Source organism: Microcebus murinus, chromosome X (assembly GCF_040939455.1).
Source record: "Microcebus murinus isolate Inina chromosome X, M.murinus_Inina_mat1.0, whole genome shotgun sequence".
Taxonomy (NCBI): domain Eukaryota; kingdom Metazoa; phylum Chordata; class Mammalia; order Primates; family Cheirogaleidae; genus Microcebus; species Microcebus murinus.
In genome coordinates, this window is record NC_134136.1 from 102,449,146 (window position 1) to 102,455,721 (window position 6,576).

Consider the following 6,576-nt stretch of genomic DNA (forward strand, 5'->3'; position numbering starts at 1 on the left):
TTCTAGTTATCAGCCTTTTATGGATGTATGGATGCATGTTAGGTGGGCTTTCTATTTTGTAATTCCAATTGTTTATTACTAGTACATAGTAAATTGATTATAAATAATTATTAATTCCAGAGGTTTATTTTTTTTTAGATTCTCTGGAGTTTTCTTCTACATAAACAGTCATTTCTTATGCAAAATAATAAAAAAATAAAAAGACGGTTTTTATTTATCCTTTTTCTATATGTATTATTTTATTTACTTAGCTTTGCTTGTCTTGCACTAAATAGGACTTCTGTTATTATATTGAAAAGGAGTAATGAGGGTACAAGCTTTTCTCATTCCCAATATTAAGGTGAAAGTATTTATTATCTCATTGTTAGGTATGATGTTAGCTATAGGTTTTCCTATATACCCTTTATCAGGTTAAGGAACTTTCCTCCTATTCATAATTTTAAAAACGTTTTAATCATAAAGTAGCATTAAATTTTTCAATTATTGTTTTGCTTCTATTGATGTGATCTAATTTATTTTATATTTAATCTGTTACTATAATGAATTATAATACATTGATTGATTTACAAATATTGAATAAGTCTTACATTCTGGGAATAAGCCCTTATTGATTTGCTGTAATATTCTTTTTACATATTGTTGGGTTCTATTTGCTACTATTTTATTCAGGCTATTTTTGTCTATATTCATGAGTGTTATTGATCTGTAGTTATTTTTCTAGTGATGTATTTATCTGGTTTTGGTATTAGGGTGATGATGGCCTCATGTAAAGAACTGAGAATGCTTTGTTCCTCTTTTCTGGAAGATATTGTGGATTATTGGTATTTTTTCTTTCTTAAATGTTTTGTAGAATTGAGCAAAGAAGTCATCTGGGCTTAGTGATTACTTTTTCAGGTTTTAAACTAGTGATTATATATATATATATATATATATATATATATATATACATATACACACATATATGTTTTAAATTTCAGAATATTACAGGGGTACACACATTTTGGTTACATAATTTGCTTTTCTACAGTTTGAGTCAAAGTTGCAAGTGTTCCCTTCACTCAGATAGTGTGCATCGTACCTGTTAGGTGTGAATTTACCCATCCCCCCACCTACTTGATTTCCATTTAGTTTTACTTCCATATGTGCACATAAGTGTTGATCGATTAGTTCCAATTTAGTATGAGTACATGGATGCATGTAGGACACTTTAGGTTATCTATTTAAACTTGTGAGAGTTTAGGTGGTTTGCGTCTTTCATCAAATGGATACATTTCATGTAAGTTATCAAATTTGTGGGCTTAGAGTTGTTTATAGTATTCCATTATAATTTTGTCAATGTCCTTGGGATCAGTAGTGATAAACTCTCTTTTATTCCTGATATTGGTAGTTAATGTTTTCTCTTTTTCTTGGTTACCTTGGATATAGGCTATCACTTTTGTTGATTTTTTTTCTTTTTTTTTTTTCCTTTCGGCATATTATGGGGGTACAGATTTTAAGGTTTCAATAAATGCCCTTTTCCCCCTCCCCCCACAAGTCTGAGTTTCCAGCATGACCATCCCTCAGATGGTGCGCATGTCAATTGTTATATATGTATATACCCGCCCCCTCTCCCCTCCCCCCTCCCCAATACCCTATTACTGTAGTACCTATGTGTCCACTTAGGTGCTACTCAGTTAATACCAGTTTGCTGGAGAATATATCTGGTGCTTGTTTTTCCATTCTTGGGATACTTCACTTAGTAGTATGGGTTCCAGCTCTAACCAGGAAAATATAAGATGTGCTATATCACCATTGTTTCTTAGAGCTGAATAGTACTCCATGGTATACATATACCACATTTTATTAATCCATTCTTGGATTGATGGGCACTTGGGCTGTTTCCACAGCCTTGCAATTATGAATTGTGCTGCTATAAACATTTGAGTGCAGGTGTCTTTTTTGTAGAGTGTCATTGGATCTTTTGGGTAGATGCCCAGCAATGGGATTGCTGGATCAAATGGTAGATTCACTTGTATTGCTTTAAGGTATCTCCATATTGCTTTCCACAGAGGTTGGACGAGTTTGCAGTCCCACCAGCAGTGTAGGAGTGTTCCTCTCTCTCCACATCCACGCCAGCATTTGTTATTTGGAGACTTTTTGATAAAGGCCATTCTCACTGGAGTTAAGTGATATCTCATTGTGGTTTTGATTTGCATTTCCCTGATGATTAGAGATGATGAGCATTTTTTCATGTTTGTTGGCCATTCTTCTGTCTTCTTTAGAAAAGTTTCTGTTCAAGTCCTTTGCCCACTTTTTAATAGGGTTATTTGATTTTTTCTTCCTGATTTTCGTGAGTTCTAAGTATATTCTAGTTATCAGTCCCTTATCGGATGCATAGGATGCAAAAATTTTCTCCCATTCTGTAGGTTGTCTGTTTACTTTCATGACTATTTCTTTGGCTGTGCAGAAGCTTTGTAGTTTGATCATGTCCCATTTATTTATTTTTGTTGCTGCTGTGATTGCCTTTGGGGACTTCTTCATAAACTCTTTGCCTAGGCCGATGTCTAGGAGAGTGTTTCCAACATTTTCCTCTAGAATTCTAATAGCTTCATACCTTAGGTTTAAGTCTGTTATCCAGCGTGAGTTGATTTTTGTGAGAGGTGAAAGGTGTGGGTCCTGCTTTAGCCTTCTACAAGTGGCTATCCAGTTTTCCCAGCACCATTTATTGAAAAGGCATTCTTTTCCCCAGCGTATGTTTTTGTCTGCTTTGTCAAAGATTAGATGGCTATATCTTTTGTTGATATTTTAAATTTCAGAATATTATGGGGGTACAGATACTTTGGTTTCATATATAACCCTTGCATCACACAAGTCAGAGCTACAAGCGTGCCTATCTCATTGGGTGTAAATTTACTCATCCCTTGCTCCCCACTTCCACCTGCCTCACACCCAATGAATGTTACTTTCATATGTGCACGTAAGTGTTGATCAATTAGTGCCACTATAATGGCGAGTACATGTAGTGCTTGTTTTTCCATTGTCATACATAACTTAGAAGGTTGTTGATGTTTTTGATGATGTTTTTGATTTTTCTCTGTTGTTTCCTGTTTTGTTTTGGCTCTCTCTATATTTTTTCATTTATTACTGCTCCTCTTAAAAATTACTTCCTTTCTTCTGCCCATTTTAGTTTTTTTTTTAATATGGATGGTATGTTTTATTATTATTTAAAGTTTATTCTCATAATTACAGGCTACAATTTAGGAGTCTGAAACATAAGAGAAAATTCTATAAATAGAGTCCAAATAAACCTGAACCAGTATGTAGAAGATGGTTAAAACTTTGTAAGTAGTGCCACTTAGCTCTCAGGCAGTACTTACTGTCCTTTTCAAGCACAGGCCCTGGAGGCAGAGTCAACAACATAAAATACCACAAACAACTCTAAGACATTCATCCTACACAAGTGAGCATGGAGCTATAGATATATATATATATATAATATATACACACTTAAATATTATATTGGTCCACTGAGTATGCATATTTTAACAAAATATAAGAATCTATGTAATCCAGCTAAACATGCATAAAATTAGGTGGTATTTCAGGACTACTTCTTGCTGGAGACTCCTGGTGTATGGGTTCAGACTCTAGTTGCTCTGGCCTTCACCATGTTCATTAAGGTTGATTGTTTCACTGCTGCTGGTGCTGAGGCTGTAATAATCTGTTGCACCATTTACAAGAATGCCATGTGGGCTACTGCACCAATTTAATTGATTGTTATGATTTTCCATATCTCTCATTTCCATCAGTTTCATTTGCATTGAACTGATTTCTTGTTGTGAATATTGGAAGTGCTGCTGAAGAGGTTCCAGCTGAGCCTTCCCTGACTCCACGCTCTCCTCCAATTCTGCTGTTTCTTGCTGTAGGCGGCTTAGCTCTTCCCTGGCTTTGACCAGTTCTTCTCCGTAAGTGGAGATCTGCGATTCTTGACTGGTTAATTCAGCTTTCAGAGAAGAGATCAGCTGGGCCTCCTCAGCACATTTCTTTCTGACTTCCTTGAGTTGTTCCTCTAGCTGGGCTTTCTGTTCATCCAGTTCATCAAGGAGATCCTGTACTTGTTGTTTCTGGGCCTGTAGTTTTTGCAGATTAGTGTTCTCCCTTTGAACTACATCTTGAAGATCCTGAACTTCATTTGTCCTCTGTTTAATAGTATCTTTTTTCTCCTTAAGGTCCTCTTCCACATTATTTTTTTCCCTCTGTAAGTCAACTATTTCATTGTTAAGGGTATCTAGCTCCTTAATAGCAGAGAAATCTGCAACAGGACTTGATCCTATGATGTTCTTTTGTAAACTAGCCCTGTCTGATGGTGGAATCATCTCAGGAGTAAGAATATGAGGAGGATCAATGCCCTTCATTAACTTTTGATTGATTAAGTGAAAAGCCAATGCAAACGGATCCTTTGTAAGTTTCCCACAGTCCTTTGTGTCACATAATGCCCAAATATGGGCTAGTAAGGCAGAAGGTAAACCTGTTTTCAGGAAGATTTCATGAACTTCCAATGCAGATACAAATCCATCCATATCTTTATCAGTTTTCAGGAAGATTTCATCATATTTAGCTTTTTCTGCAGGGGATACAACCCACGTTTTTCTCTTGGAAGGTGGCATCAAGGCTGGAGGCAAGGACATTGGCACAGGTTCTTTCTCCAGTGCACGGTATACCAAAAACATGGCAACTGCAAACTCATCTCTGTCAAGCATTCCATCATGGTCAATGTCACTTAATTCCCAAACTCTTCCAAGGATATCCACAGGTAACTTAGAGTTGAGTAACACTGGTTTCACTTTATCACTGGACATAAATCCATTCACTGGGCTTAAACTATCAAAAATTGCATCATATTTGGCCTTGTCTTCAGATTTTACTGCCCAGGGGAGCTCAGCTGCAAAAGTTCCACTGATTAGCAAAGGACTACTGATACCATGAAATCTTGGTGGAGGAACAGCCAGGTTGAAGCTACTCAGTGAAACCTCCAATCCATTCTGGGCACATGCCACAAGACGCAAAGCAACAAATTCTTATTTGTTCAGGATACCTTTGCCATCTGTGTCGGCTAAATCCCAAATCTTTCCAAGTATCAAGTCTGGAAGCCCTGATTTTTTCAGGAAAGCAGCAGCTTCAGAAGCCAACATCCTTCCAGTATTGCCTGTATCAATCTGTCTATAGTATTTTTCATATACAGGATTCCCACTTGATAACTGTGTCAGAGAGAGCTGGGCCTCCGCAGCCATGGCGTTTCCACCATGCACTGGAGAGGAAGGAGGGGAGGAGGCCGAGGGAGCGACCGTAGGCTAGGCCCGAGCTGGCTGGAGGGCGGGTGTCTCCCCTAACTGTGACGACTTCCCTCCTCACACCCGCCCCGCCCCACCTGGCCCCACCCGCCTGCCTGCCGGCCCCCTGAGCAGGGCACTGCAGAGCGCAAACCCTTCCATTTTAGTTTTAATTTGTTCTCTAATTTCCTAAGGTAGAAGTTTAAGTTATTTACTTTAGATCTTTTGTGTTTTTGAATATGTGAATTTGATCCTCTATAATTCCCTCCAAAAATTGTAACAATCCACAAATTTTGGTTATTTGTATTTTCATTTTCATTTAATTCAAAATATTTTAAAATTTCTCTTGAAACTTTTTCTTTGACCTATGGATTCTTTAGAAGTGTGTTGTTTAGTCTACAAATATTTAGAAACTTTCCAGCTATCTTTCTGTTATTGATTTCTGATATAATTCTACTGTGATCTAAGAAAATACTTTGTGCAATTTCTATTCTTTTAAATTTGTTTAAGTGTGTTCTATGGCCCAGAATGTGGTCTACTTGGTGAATTTCACAGTGAGTTTGAGAAGAATGTATATTCTGCTGTTGTTGGACGGATTGCCTTATTATGTCAATTAAATCAAGTTGATTACTAGTACTCTTTATGTCATCTATATCCTTACTGATTTTGTGTCTGCTTTATCTATAAATTACTGACAGTATATTAAAATATACTATAATACTATATTTCTCCTTTTAGTTCAATCAGTTTTTGCTTTTTGTATTTTGCTGTTCTGTTCTTAGATGCATACACACATTTAGAGTTGATGTGTCTTCTTGGAGAATTGACCCCTTTATCGCTGGGATGAAGCCCACTTGGTCATGATGGATTATTTTTTTGATAAGCATCTGGATTCGGTTAGCTAAGATTTTGTTGAAAATTTTTGCATCTATATTCATTAGGGATATTGGCCTGTAGTTTTCTTTTTTTGTTGCATCCTTTCCTGGTTTTGGTATCAGAGTAATATTCGCTTCATAAAAGGTGTAGGGGAGGTTTCCCTTCTTCTCGATGTTGTGGAATAGTTTCTGCAAGATAGGTACTAGTTCTTCTTTGTAAGTGTGGTAAAATTCGGGTGTAAAGCCATTTGGACCGGGACTTTTCTTTGTAGGGAAATTTTTAATTGCTGTTTCTATTTCAGCTGTTGAGATTGGTCTGTTCAGGGAATGTATTTCTTCCTGGTTGAGCCTAGGGAGGCTGTGTGTTTCTAGAAATTTGTCCATTTCATCCA

At 36.8% G+C, this 6,576-nt stretch overlaps 1 pseudogene; it reads right to left on the bottom strand.

Moving 5' to 3' along the window:
* Positions 1-3,592: 3,592 nt before the first annotated feature.
* LOC105867080 (epidermal growth factor receptor substrate 15 pseudogene) lies at positions 3,593-5,273 on the bottom strand (annotated as a pseudogene).
* Positions 5,274-6,576: the final 1,303 nt, after the last annotated feature.